Raw genomic sequence first — 15,415 nt, forward strand, 5'->3', positions numbered from 1 at the left:
AAAAAAAAAAAAAAAAAAAAAAAAAACCCCAAAAAACCAAAAAAAACCACAACAAAACAAAAGCTTATCCCCATGGAGTTTTACTACAATACTGGTCTTTGGTCTAATTTTATATTATCTGAGGAGCTTGCCTGATTTGTTAGTTTACAGAAAAAAAAAAAAAAAAAAAAACAAAAAACAAAAAACAAAAAAAAACCAAAAAAACACTCCTCTCAGGTTTTTTTAATGCATTCCATGTGTATGTATATTTACAGCTTAAATATATATACAAACACACCTAGATATCTGAAATTGAAAAATGTCTATCTAGCAATACCTAATATTTTAGCATGTACACTAAAATATGTTACTTAATTGAAGAGGCTTCTTGGCTTAATTGCTGTGCATATGCATTAAGATATATGTTTAAATGTGTTGATTATATAATGTGTTCTTAGCCTTACAGATCTCTATCTGGCTGAAGGAAATAGTTGATTAAGCTGTCCATTTAAATGTATGTGAGATCTTTGTGTAGGATTGTTATATGTATGAAAGGTACTGAAAATACAGATTTCCTGAGTCACAATTTCACCACACAAGTATTCCAGAATGTCTCATATAATAACAGATTTTTATGTGTGTGCATTTGAATCAAGACCTGTTAGTCCAGTAATTACAATGTAAACATATATTAACATTTTCTTTGTATACTGACACAATCATTTCTGTGTCTGCATGTAAGCATCTACAGCATATGTATCTGTAGTCTAGAACTGAATGGTACCCTTAGATGTTTTCTGTCAGCATTTTAAATAAATTTTTTATATTATCAGTTTGAACACCACTCCCTGATAAACTCCATAGGAGACAACTCTGTACTCTTCTTCTGCAATCTTTCCTAAGCAGCTATTTAGACATTCAGAAAGTCAAAGTCAGAAGAGAATAATTTCTTTTCAAAACATTCAGAGTTGTCATTCTGAATTAAATTAAAATATGTAATCCCAGGATGAGATTTAAGAAAAATTATAATAAAATCTTTTAGCGGGAAAGGATGATATATTTAACAGGCAGCAATAAATAGCAGAGCTGTCTGTACCTGACCATACAAGCAACAACTGTCAAAGTCATAATTTTGCAATCATCAAAAAAAAGATTGTCTTTAGACCCTCCATAATGTATCCATCATCAGATTTTATGAGAGTTAAAAGCAGTTGTAATTTTCTTTCTTACATCACAAATATACTAGTCTTTCGTATGGCAGCCAGTGAAAATGTCATTGATTACAAAGACAGTGATATTCTTAGAACTGAACCTGAATTGTTGAACTAACAGATTATCCCCTCAAGACTAAAAGAGAAGCCAATATATTATGGCTAATATAATGTCTATCAGCAGTCTTTAAGAGAGTCAAACCCTTTCTCAAACTCTACATCCCTTTCAAAATTCTGATTTTCTCATGGTTTAGATATAAGATGATATCTGAAGACATGACAGCTACATCTCCCACTGCAAACATAATTGAGCTACAATGGAAACTGACTGGCAGATAGACTTTAATGAAAAAGGAAAAAACTTTATACAGTCATGTGTCCAGACTAGGCATATTACTGGATGAAATCCCTGTTATTCAAAATAAGCCTCAGAAATGAAACCACAAACAAAACTCTAATTCCCTTCAAGAGGACTATATTTTAAATATATATTTGACTATTATGTATTCTCAAAATTCATGAAGTAAATTTGAAACTTCCAATGTTATCCCAAGTGCACCCGTACAAATTAATGTTTTTCAATCATTGTTTCCTCCAACCCCAAAAATACTGAAAGTCAAGTAAACACGGCAGTGGACCTTGTCAGTGCTCATGGCAGTGAACAAGGATCTCTTGACAAAACTCAGAGGTAAAAGGAAGCATATAGGCTGTCGATGAAGGTTTAACTCACCCAGGAAGAATACAGACACTGAGTGGTCAGGTATAGGGTCAGGAAAATCAAAACTCACCTGGTATAAAATCTGGCAGGTTATGTAAAGGGCAAGATCAACCCCTTTGGTAGATAGGTTTATCAGAAGCAAAATAAAACATCAAGGAAAATGTGGACTGACCCCTGAATGATACAGAAGGTTATTTGATAAAATTTAAGGAAAAGGCCAAGGTAGGAAATAACTTTTTCACATTGGTCTTTGTTGTAAAATGATTTTCCGGAGTCCCAGTCCACTGACGTTACTGGAAAAATCTGGAGCAAAGAAGACTTTTCATCAGTATAGGACAAACAAGTCAGGAAAGATCAGACATGTACATCGGCTCTATCTCAACATCTCTCTTTTTGAAAGTAAGAGCAGGAGCTTGGCTTTGAGATGAGCTGAACAGTTTGATATTTTGACTGAAAAACTGAACCAGAAATATGAGAGAATGAACACGACTTTACTGTCTAAAAGTAAACAAGTCAGGTACCTAAATACACGAATTTGTTACAATTTTAGATGCAGTGAGGTACTTGAAATGTCTCTACACGTCTGTCAGACATAACACGGACCTTCTGAAGCAACAGCTGGAAGACCTGCTGTGATAACATAGAGGTAAGACCTCATATCACACCATGGATGTATATTTTATCACCTGAATTGGTCCTTTAGCCTGCAGCAGTTGCTTCAACAAATACTCTTATTTTAGATTATATGGTTTCTTTGGAATTTAAATTTGTTTTCCAATAATTATTCAGAAAATCTGGATAGCAAACTAATTTCTCAACTACTAGGTAAGTCACTTACAGGTAAATTAAGACACCAATATGTCATTTACAATCATTCTCAGACTTAGGAAGTTCAGCACCTACTTTTTTTGCAAGTCTCTAGAAGCTGCATGAGGAGACCTGATTTGTAGCTGAAGGGGTATATTGTATTAGTAAAGCAAGAAGAAAAACTAGTCTTTAAAATTCACCACTATACCATCTCAGATCTTCAGAGACTATAACCCTTAGCCTTTTTACAGTTAATTGTTAGAGCAAAGGATTTCAAAAGTATGTTCCAAGTCATTAATTAAAGGATAAAAGCAGTAAGAAAATAATTTTAGCTGATACGTTCTAATAGAAATCTTAATGCCTCTAAGTATCAGCAAATTAAACATACTTAAAGAAAATATTTAGTAGAAAAATATGCCAGCTGAAACTCTGAGATACACAACACAAAATGCTGTATTACAACACCCTCTTTAGAAAGAAAGAACAAGGGACATGATGTGGTGTAACCAAGAACACTGACATTGCCATATATAAATATACTTTGCTTTACACATTGAACTCATGTTTAAAAGAAGTTCTTAAGTTCAAAACAGAATTTTGCATAGCATCAGAGGAATGCTACTCTAAACTGTATTCTGTTCTCTGCTGGCTTGGTGCAAACTCAGCTAGTGAGAGCAAAGGAGGTAAATGGGGGTTGTATATTTGGAAACATGTTTTGCTGTGGTTGTCTAATTTTGGAAGATAGGCATACAAATAAAGAAAATTGAGAGTATATTATACAGTTCATGCTAAATGCATGGATTGCAAATCTCTAAATTCTGTGTATATCTGAGATTTATTGTCAGACCAAACAAACAACAAACAAAATTGTTGAAAACTCTCATTCGATTGATTTTTCTGCATACTTGTGCATTCTTTTTACAGGATTCTTTCTAATTCTTTAGAAGTAAAAAATAAAATAGAAGAATCACCTTGATTATAGTCTAGTTTGATAAACATTTTTCACAACTTAAAACAAGGCTACATTTTGTTATATTACCTCCCTCTTTGGTATTTATTCTGTTGCAGCTGACATGAAATGAAGCTATGAAATCTACAGCTGTACACAAACTATTTGAGATTGCATATGGAAAAGAAATGACAGTATTTTGCTCTTTCTAGATATGTTTCACATATTGAATTTTCCTATTTCTTTTGGCCTTTCTGACATCTACATCCCCAGAGACTTTTGGTTTAATTAAATTGTGAATACAACAAAAATGCCACTGAGATACCAAAGTACTGCAAGAGACCACAGGTCTATAGTAACTAGTAGTACATAGCACACACTGTACTTCATAGTTATTCTTGTATCAGCAGAATAAATTCTTTCCAGATTCATCAAGTCTGCTTATCCTGTTCATGAACTTTTGCTGTAGTAGACAAAATAACCAACTTGTTGTTTAAGAAGTAGTAGAAATATGCTTGACCATCTGTCCCAAACAACAGAACCAACATTGAACAGTTTTGTGTGCTCAGGGACATAGACAAACTGTAGAAACAACCTGTTGACCTTAAGAAGAGCAAACTTTCAGAGCTGTCCTGAATTAAGAAGATATTGAGCACTGAAAAAGGAGAACTCAAAATAGGCAACATTAGTGCAATTTGAATGGCCTGGTGACCAAGGAAGTATTCTGTTTCCAGTCTTACAGATAGGGAACTCATTAGGGAAGGTAGAAAAGGAAGAGCCTGAGAGACTCTGAAGGAACCCTAAAACCTTTTTCCCAGGTCTACATAATGCAGAACTGGAACGACTGTGCTGATCTGCCCGACTTTTCTTCTGAATTCTGTGCTCTCTCACACAGAAAGGGAAAGTCATGCAATCTGTAAAATTGCATGTAGTAATGATTAAGATGTTTTGGTTTTCAAACCCCTTAGTTAGTGTTTTAAAGCAATTGATGACATAGATCCCACCATTGGTCAAAAGCATCCATGACACTTTACAATGGCATTCATGTTTTACACATTGTAGAATTTATTTTTTTTCTTAATGCAGGAGGCTCTCCTATTCTTTATGACCAGAGATCCAGATTAGACAAAAAAACCCCAAGAACCCGTGACTCAGCTAAACTTTTAGTGTTCAAAAACTAATTTCAGAGTTTGAAGTATAGGTTTTGTTCTAATGTGAATCTTTTAATCACATAATTTCCTCACATGAATAAAACAACATCTGTAGTGTTACATGCTGGAAGTTTTGTCCTCTGCTTCCAATAAAGAATAATACCTTAAAGAAACTTGCTGGACAAGGTGTCAGAGTATTTAATGAAAGTGAACAGTATTATCCCTACCATTATATATATCACACTTACTTTCCTTAGTCATGCTGAAAATCATCAATATTAGTGAACAAATGTTTCACTACAGAACAGAATGAACTGCATATCATATAATTACTTTCTTGTATCTGCAACTGGCTTAAGAATTGGGAATGTAAACATTGTTATTGAAACCATGACAGATAGAGCATGCCACCAGACTTCCACTATTTTAATAATAACCAACCATTTTGTTCCAGACTAATTAATTTCATTAACAACATCAAAACACCATTTCACACATAAAAATCTCCTGCTTTTAGCATGAAATAACAAGTGCATCAGAAAAGAGTGAAGAGAATATTTAAGGAAAAGAAATTACAAACCTTTCCTGAAATCTTATTATACATGTAATGTGTTCATACTTGTACATGAATTGTGCCACTTCAACTGACATTGTGGACAAGGATCACTTACAAGAGAAGCTATTTAAATAGCAATCTTCTGACTTAACTGTGGCTGAGATCAAGTCTTTGATTGGTGTTTAGTCTCAATGTTGAGCAACCCCACATTTACGTAAACAATGTACTAGTTCAAAAACGCAACTTCTACAATTTTCTAAAAGTACTTTGTGGCCAAGGAGAATGGTCTATGATTAATAGTGATGGTTTTATGCTAATCGTCCATCATTTACTCATAAACCTGCAGATGTTGGTTTCCTAGAAGTAATTTCATCCTTCCTGAAAAGCTGTAAAACTTCTACCCATATTGCACGAATATTACAAGGTCACATTCTTATCAATGCTTTGTATAAAAGTCATGAAGTTTCTTTAGTACCTGCTGTTGGACGTAGCTACTGTCTTATTTCTCCATCACTAGTATTCTAATTTCACTCTGTGATGATGTGTGACCTGGTATATCCCTTAGTTGTCTATTTCCATCTGCTATATCTTAAATGGCACCATGTAATAGGAAAAATAGTCAACACATTTTTTGTTTGCACACCAATACATTTAAGAATATATTCATCAGGTCACATGCAGTTTGTGTGCATGGATTCATATATAATATATGCACATGGAAGTTGTAGCTGTGCATTTGAATCCAAAAAATTCAGAATAAATATTAACATTTTTCTATCCCTTGAAGAGCACTTTTATACATTGAAATTTTCACTGATTTTAAATTCTCAGTATTCTGAAGACTGAAATAATAAAAAAAACTTATTTTTAAAAAGGTGATACCTTGTTCAGAAATAGTCTAAGAAATATATTCTTCAGCTGTTATAGCATTGTATCTTAGGACTTGTGTTCCCATATAAAAATTTGTAAAGTATGTAAAATATAGATTAGAAATTATAATTTCAACAGTTATCAAAATGGTGAAGTATTTTCTTTTTTTTTTTACAAGTTCTATTTTTAATTAAGAAGAATATTAAAATTATATCCTGCTCAATGAGCATTCAATTATGTTATAAATGTAGAAAAGCCTCAACAGAATTAATGAAAGAACTGCTTCAACAGAATGAATAAAAGAACTTCTTTCTTTTACCTGCAGCTGAGTCCTATTTATAAGCAATAATATGAGTTTGAATGTTAACTGGGAGATCCCAGATAGAGAATAAGTTGTAAGCAGTTTTGAAAAGCAGTAATGCAAAACAACTTGTTAATTTTGACACCACTAGATAAAATTTTGTAGGAATGACATAGAGTCTGGCAACCAGCAATGCAAAGTCCTATAAAATGATCAAATAGGTAATTGCATAATTCATATCAGCATAACCAATATTGGATAGTTTGAATGTTTAAGAGCTAAATGCTTTTTCAAGCAGTCTTCTGGACACAAACATAGCAGAGAGCATCATTCTGAGTTCCCCAAACACCTACTTTTTATCGGTTTCTTATGGCTAAGGTATATCTCTCTGTTCTCTGGTGAAATACTTTCTTGTTGAAGCTATAGGAGTGTTCCCTTAAAAAAAAGAAAAAAAACTATATATCTTATTTAGTGACTTTAGTGCATTTTGTCCTATCTGGTATTCAAAAGAAAAATATCTCTGTATCCTCTATTTTCTAACACAGAATCACAAACTGATTGGTTGGTTTCTCTTTTTTGCTGCTTTGACCGATTATTTGTTTGTCTATTCTATTGAAAAGAAATTGATCTGAAGATTGAATGTTTCTGTGTAGTCACCCTGTCCTTACAAGATGACTTACATCTCTACAGGACTGTACAGGACTTATTCAACTAAATTTAGACTTCTATAATGCACATCCTTCTATTCAGGCTAGGTCCCATAGGCTCCTGCTGTCCTAACTGGAAAGAAATAGGGTCTTTTAAAATAAAGTTCACCTCATATTAAAAGTAGGTCAGATATATTGCTCCTTAGAAGTACTCATTTCCCTTCATTAATTATAAAGGAAGCCTTGGTGATTAATTCAGATAAAGACATTTAGGCTATCCATATATGAAGGCTGGCTCAGTTACCTTAACAAAAATGTCTGGCAACATTTCAGATGCCCTATGTTATCCAAGGGCACATGCATGAGTCTGGAAATTATGGCACAAATCTCATGCAAGAAGCCAGTCCTTCTAAAGGGGTAGATGGAAGCCCAGCTAGGTTCATTGAGAAACCTCACATGAGCTACTTAGGAAAACTCATCAAGTCCTATGGATGTTTTCAGTTCCAGATTAGTTCCTTCAATTGAGTACCTATTGTATATTGTAGTAATTATTGAAATAAAATTAACTTAAGTACTTCAGAACACTTTATCAACTCTACTGTTTTCCAGTCTTCACAGACTGTATAAACTATGCAAAAAATAACAGAGGCTAAAAACTATTACTATTTACATTTAAACACCTATTTTTACATGCTGGTAATCTGAAAATAAATCTAACTCCTGAAGTATGATAAAATTAATATTACTTTGAAGGGCATTGATTTCAAATATCATAGAATTATAAAATGTTTCTTGTTTAAAACTATAGATTATCTACTATAGATTACCTACTATAGATTATCTAATTTCAACCTCTTTGCCATGAGCAGGGACAACTTCCACTAGCCCAGGTTGCTCAAAGTCCCATCCAGCCTTGCCTTGAACACTCACAGGTATGGATAAACCACAGTTTCTCTGGGCAACATGTCCCAGTGCCTCACCACCCCCTCAATAAAGTAATTATTTCTGCCAATATCTGATCTAAACCTACTCTCTTTCAGTTTAAGGCCATTCCTCCTTGTCCCATCACAAAGCCCTCTTCAGCTTTATCTGGGTATATCAAGCCTATCTAAATCCATACACATTTCAAATTGTGATAAATAAATATTTTCCAAAATATCTCTGTAAAGTTTCAGCAAGTTTTAAGTAGGTGGGCCATTATTCACACATGTACATGCTGGAATAACGGACACTTTTGAATTGGATTAGATTCCACTTCTGATTTACTGTCTTTTTAAGGAAGGTAGTGAACATATGGCCCAGTTGAGGCATAAACTCTGAAAATCACCTTTATTAACCAGTGATACCCAGGCAATTAAGAAAGAACAAATACAGGTGATGAGAAGAAAGTAGGTGACTTGAATGATCACTGGAAACTATATCAAGAGTTATTTAATTAGCTAGGTAAACACACTTTACTAATCAGGCTTTTTTTGTGCAGTTTAAATCTCCTTCCTACAACCTTCTGCCTTCTCTTCTGTCCTTGTTCCAGTTCTTTCTTTCTTCCTTTCCTTTCTGTTCCTCTTTAATTGGTTATTATTATTTTTCTCTTCCCTTACCTTGTTGCTGGAAGCTCCCAAATACCTCTAGCTTTCTGTTTTCTCCTTTTTTTTTTTTTTTTGTTGGGTTTTTTTTTTTTTTTTTGGGTTTTTTTTTGGTTTGTTTTGGTTTGTTTGGTTTTTTTTTTTTTTGGGGTGGGTTTTTTGGGGTTTTTTTGTTATTTTTCACTATATAGCACTTGAGTCTTATTTTCTAATATTATAATTTTCTTTCTATTCTAGCTTTGTGATAAAGGTTTTTATTGCTCTTTCTCCTTTGCTCTTGCAACTCTGATATATCTACTTCATTATTTCTTTCCAATGCTTTTCCTTTAATTAATTTTTTAAAGAATTTTAAAATTCTTTAAAAATATTCCCGAAATATTTCTGAATTTCATTCATTTTTTACTAACACTATGCTTTAGTAATCTGAATTTAATAATCTGATTTTTAAAATCTGATTTTAAATATCTGTTTTTAACAGACTATACTTTTTTGATGTGACTAAGCAAAGCCTTCTCAGAAAGACAAAGTGCCTTTGAATGTAGATACAAACTATAGCTTTATTATAAAAAACCCAGTTCTTTCTTTGTTACTGTTTTTGTCAAATTCTCTCTCTCTATTGGTAAATGATAGCACAAATATGTATATTTCTGGGATTTATTTTTGAAGATAAGAATAAAAAATAGTTATTTTTCAGTTGTCCTGATATGGAAACTTATAGTTTTCTTATTTGTTTTTAATAAAGCAATATTTATTGTTTTTTCCTTTCTGCTGCACACACATATACATTTGACTGAAAGAATATATCCATTTAACCAAAGCCATCTGTCACTACCAGGCCAAAAATCTAAAACTAATGGAGAAGCATGTGCTTTAAATATGAGCAGTATCTTCCCTGATGACAATGCCATCCTTTAACGAAAACAATAGTCTCAGAAGAATACTAAATACTGAGGAAATGTTACAGTAGAAAATAAATCTACTTTAGCAGATAAGAATGCAAGAAAAATAACAGAACAAAAATCTTCTTAAGTTACAATGAAATTCATGGACTTAAATAAATAGCTAGACAACTATGTTATCACTCGTGGGTTAAATGGTGTTCAGAACTACTCTAACATGAATTTGAGTTAATCCCAGATGAGTTTAATAGAGCAACTGCATTAAAAATTGAACAAAAGAAAATGAAACCATCATAATTCTTTGAGTTGTTAATGCATTGATTTTTTTACCATGTCATGCTGCAATGAGTTGCTCCCCGAATTTATCACTTATAAATCCATGTTTTTATTTTTCTGAAATACTAAGAAAGGTTGAATTTCCTGTTCTCCCTGAAATTTGAGGACTCTCTGGAGTTCAGATGTTTCCTGTGTTGCAGACATTGTGTTCTGTCTCAGCTTCCCCCAAAAAACCCAAGTACAACTTGCACACATATAGAACTGCAACTTATTAGGTTTTAAAAAAATGTTGTACAAGTAGCCAAATCCTTCTGTTTCTCATTAAAAACTAATTCTTATGCAATTATCCTTGGTTCTCACTTCTTCAGCCAATGTTCTCTTACTGAAAGTATATGGTTGGGAAATACTATTTATTGAATGTTTCATAGAAAATGCATTCTCTTCCAAGAGTAGAGACAGACCAGGGTCACAGGTCCAGTTTCAAACACAGACGAGTTGTCTTGAATATGCTTTAAGTCCTAGGAAAATTTATTACAGTACTTCCTATGAATAATTTCCCACTTTTAATGGTATCTCAAGGACTTCCCTTAGTAGAAGTATATCTGCAAATATAATAGTCTCAGTTAAATTTTATTGCCTAAAGAACTAGAGTCTAAATCTAATCTAGTCACTCTAAGATTCCTTTAAAACTGAAAGAGACAAATAAATACATTTTAGTGTTATGCATATTAAGATTGCTGCCCTAGGAAGAAATTAATTCTGCTCTAAAGCTAGGCATATTCAGTTGGCAAGATGAATCCCACATAAGAATATTAATGAATATCTTTTCAGTTAATATTTATTTTCAGGGGTTTTTTTTCTGTTTGTTTCTGGATTTTAGCATCTGTGTTTCAGTTATCTAGAAGTCCAGTAAATAATATTCCTTGGCTTTTCTTTAGATCCATTTAGTAGCTATGTGTTGAAGATGAAGGAGTCAAAATTATTGCGTTGAATTCGAGAAAAGTTTATACAAAAAAATAATGAACTTTAAGACAAATTTCTAAATATAAGCAAGACTCTAGCACTGCACACAGAGACGTAGCAGTATCAGTACAGAAATAACAGTGTAAATCTTATTTTTCCCCTTTATTGAAAAACATTGCACAAATGCTTCCTTGGCATAATGTTAAACTATTTCAATTACTCTGTGTCAGAGTCTGAAATTGCAAGACTAAAAATACAAAAACCAAAAGCTGTGAGTTCGTAGTAGTAAACCTGTTTATTTAAAAATAAACTTTCCCACAAACAAGCCCATCAATTAATGAAATTTTCAGAGAATATACCTACTATGGGTCTTATATATAAATGTGTATCTTAGAACCTCTTTTATGCATTCTTTGTTGTATCAAATTAAAAGTTAATTATACATCTAATTTTTATTCTTTTGACAATTTCTGTGATGCAGATAGTTCATTTTTTTAATCTTTGCAATATAGGTTTTTCAGTAATTAACTTTTAAGAGGTCTAGAGTGATCCCACATATGAACAACATCAAGAGAAAAATAAATTTCCACTTACATTTTTGTGTTTCAGCCCAGCCACTATTGGGCTTGACACACTTGTGTTAGGTGGAAAGTTGGTTGTTTCTATAGCTACTATGATTTCTGAGTGTTACTCTGTGATCTTATTTTATACCAAAGGGATAATTTTGATGAAAGTGTAATCATGTAGAACAGCGTATCAGCATGAAAAGGGTTATGATGCATTACACGGAATCACTTTTATAAACAAACAAACAAACCTAAAGCCAAAGAGAAAAAAAAAAAACCAAAAAAAAACCAAAACAACCAATAAGCTTAACATAACACACCTGTATTTAATTTTGTAATAAAGGTGAGCTTCCAGGAGACCAAACGTAAATATATGATACTGATTGGCAAAATAGTCCGGTACATTGAACATAGTTACTTATTACAGCATGTGAACAGTGAAAGGGGATTTTGACTGTCAGAATGCAAGTAGTTCAGATATTAATTCATCATTTATTTGAAGAATTTCTAGCATAGTAGAGGATTGTTTACCTCCAAAAAAATATCATCCAAAATGGCAAACAAGGACAAATCTTGATACTTCAAATTTTTTTATGATTCAATATATTTTAATTTTACTAGTAAAAACTGAAATGTGCACTCAATGTATCTATCTATCTATGCATACATATATATAAACTCCAAAAATTCCAGGGAATGGATACTCAAACATTTTGATTGTTAGTAAATGACTGTCTCAAGTTTCTATAAATAAACAATAGTTTTGAAAAAATAACACTGCCACATATACTCTGATATTTAGAGAGAAGGAAGCCTTTTCAATTTTTTGAGTACTCCTCTATTGATGTAGTTTTATGTGATGTGTCCAGTAGTTTCTCTTTAGCTACAAGCAGAATTTTTGTAGCTCTGCAATAGATTTAAAGCTAAAACCATTGATTCTGACTTTAACCTTGGGACATAGTTACAATATAAATATTAAGGATTATAGTAGACATGAAGGAGAAAAGAGAAAAAAAAAAGATTCCTTCTTCCTTCAAATATCCAGAGGTTATGTGCTTCAAAATTCACAGTGCACAAGGGAGGAGAAAATCTGATGTGGAGATATTCTACTGTAAGGAAGGAAGCTTTGTGTTGTTTGCAAAAGAAGTGAAGAGCTGTTGTTTTCTCCTTTTGAGGCTTGCATAGAAGAGGAAAATTAAAAAAAAAAAAAAAGAAATATGCAGGTGCTACTACAGGTAATCCTCAGCTTATTCCTTTATGCATGTGAGAAGCACAGTAAAAGCACTTGTTTTCTGAAGTCAGAGATTTTCTAATGCAAGTCAGTATTTTGATGACAAATGTCTCCATGATTGTGATTGATCACAAAAGCATAAGTTATCCATGTACAGAAAATATAGTATCATTCGCATATATTATTTTTCTTTCCATTTCCTCTTTCAGAATATTTTTTGTATGTATCCACAATGCATTGAGAGACCAAAAAGTTTTGCCTGTTTTTTCCACATTTCCCATACTATTTTATTTTCACTATACTTTTCTGCAAAAGTCCAATGATAGAATACAAAAACCTTTGGAATTACACTGCGTGGTAAGTAAAGCAATACATAGAATGAGTCCCAGGCCTTTTCAGATAGTCATGTCATTTGATACTGCAAAAGAAAAAACAATAATAAGGCATATCTGACATTTTGTTATTGTGGTATTTCACTTCACTTAATCAGGCTTCATTAACAATGTAACCAAAACCACAAATCTTTCATGGTACTCCCTTTGTGTGTCATTAAAGAAATAAACACTAGTTACTCTCCACAGAAAAGGAAAATCTGTAATACTCACAAAAATATTTTTTTCTATTTGGTTGTAAAATAAAATGATTGGTGTAGCCTGTATGTATTAAATTTAGGTTTACTGAAAAAAATAAATCTACTTCTTCAAATGCTTGGGTTTCTGATAAAAAAGTAAAAAATATTGACTGGGAGTGACTTGTTTTTTCCTGAGATTAGGTCATTACTAATTACTGTATACCTGAAAAATGACATTTTGTATGCAAATGCACATATTAATTAAATGACAATAATTACAATAATGTTCCTCTAATTTTGTGAGAGGAAGAGAGAGAGAGATTTAGCTTATTGGCCTATTTAATTTTTATATTGTATTAGCTGTTTTTTACAATAAATGCACAATGAATAACTTCTATGAATATATTTGCCTTGAATTATTTTAGCAGATAGTCCTTGCAAACAATTGAACACAGACTTAAAAATCTCTGCATCTCAAGAATATGTCTGCTACACTGACAGTTTATAAATGCAAAGGATTTTCAGATCTAATAAAACTACTGCATTATTACTGTCCATAATAATCTATACAACATCATGTTGCCATATTTATCTGAGGAAAAGATTCATCTTTTGAATAACCCAGAGGTTTTACCTCTTGGTGCTCCTGATTTCCTACATGAGACCTACATGGGAAAGCCTCAGCAGATAAGAAGGAAAGCAGCATAGTGATGCCACTTTCCTCTGTATCTCTTTCCCCAGTTTTCATTTTGCTTCTTGACATTTACTCTTGACTGTCAGGTAGAGATGATATGGTTTTCTTTGATTTAAATTTTATGAGGGAACCAGTTTTTCTTTGTACATATTTCTTATTTGATATCACTGGCAATCAAAAGCAGATAAACAACCTCCAGGGTATCAAAAATATTTGTACAGTTGTCCAAAATGTTATGATGTTTGATTGATAAGAAAGACTTTTAGTGGGTGTTTTGCTACTGAATTCTATTAGGCATAGTTTTCTTGCACCATTTTTAAAGTTTTACCAAGATTTAGAGTTTTATCTTCTGCTTATTTTTTAGACAAGAGTCATTATTTCTTGGTTGTGACCATTATTTCTTGGTATGACTGTCAGAATGTCATCTTCATTAACTTAAAGGAATTCCTTACCTTCACACTTTTATTTCTGTGATGTTTGGCCTCAATGTATGTCTCATGATTAATAAGTGACCTTATAAGAATTTTGCAGATATTAATTTTACTAATCAGATGCAGCATCCCTATGTGGAAGGGGACAGCATACACTATATCAAAGTTTGTACTACTTTTAAGGATAATCCTAGAATGAGCTCAATTTTATCATCATAAAGAGTTAGTAAATGCTGCTGGTGTGAGGGGAAAGTTTTTGCTCATTTGATAGGATGGGATATTAATCAGAAGAATGCATTAATTCAATATGTACCTTTTGTCTTCTGCTTAGCATCCAAAAAACATCGATACATGCAAATGAATTCTGGAAGCATGACTTTTTTCTTTATTACTTTTTCTCAGGAAATAGCTAAACTTTTTCGTGTGTCTCCTGTCGATTGAAAACATTCATTTAACAAAAAAAAAAAACATGGAAAAGGTCAGCTGAATTTAAAATGCTTTCATTAATATTTTTTCCCTTTTATTTTAAAAACTGTAACAAAGAACTTTAACAAAGAGTTTGAATTCTTTCTTGTCTGTAATTTGGACTGGTGCTGTTCATGCACTTAGATACACAGCAGCCTTCCCTTTCCTGATTCAGAAAGGAGTTGTCATTATCTTGTCCAAGTGCTGAGAAAAAGTTTTTTGAGAAAACTGCTACAAAAGTACATGCATTTGTAGGACAAATAATGCTGTCTAATTATGAGCTGCTGTTACCATCACAACCTGGTGCTATTTGTGTGCACACACATACACACACACACACGCATTGTATCTCTCTCCCAATGTATATTTAATTACACATAAAATCAGGAATCTTTAACCCTGTTTCTACATGGAAATCTGTCTTCCTGACACAAGAAAATTACTTCTGTAATATTTTATGATATGTATAATCTTACAACAGTCCATTCTCCATTACAGGAAATACTAAACACCTTGTCCTGTAAAGTAAAAAAAAACCCTTTGTTTG

The sequence above is a fragment of the Onychostruthus taczanowskii genome, unplaced genomic scaffold, assembly GCF_017590055.1.
Source record: "Onychostruthus taczanowskii isolate IOZ18803 unplaced genomic scaffold, ASM1759005v1 scaffold85, whole genome shotgun sequence".
Taxonomy (NCBI): Eukaryota; Metazoa; Chordata; class Aves; order Passeriformes; family Passeridae; genus Onychostruthus; species Onychostruthus taczanowskii.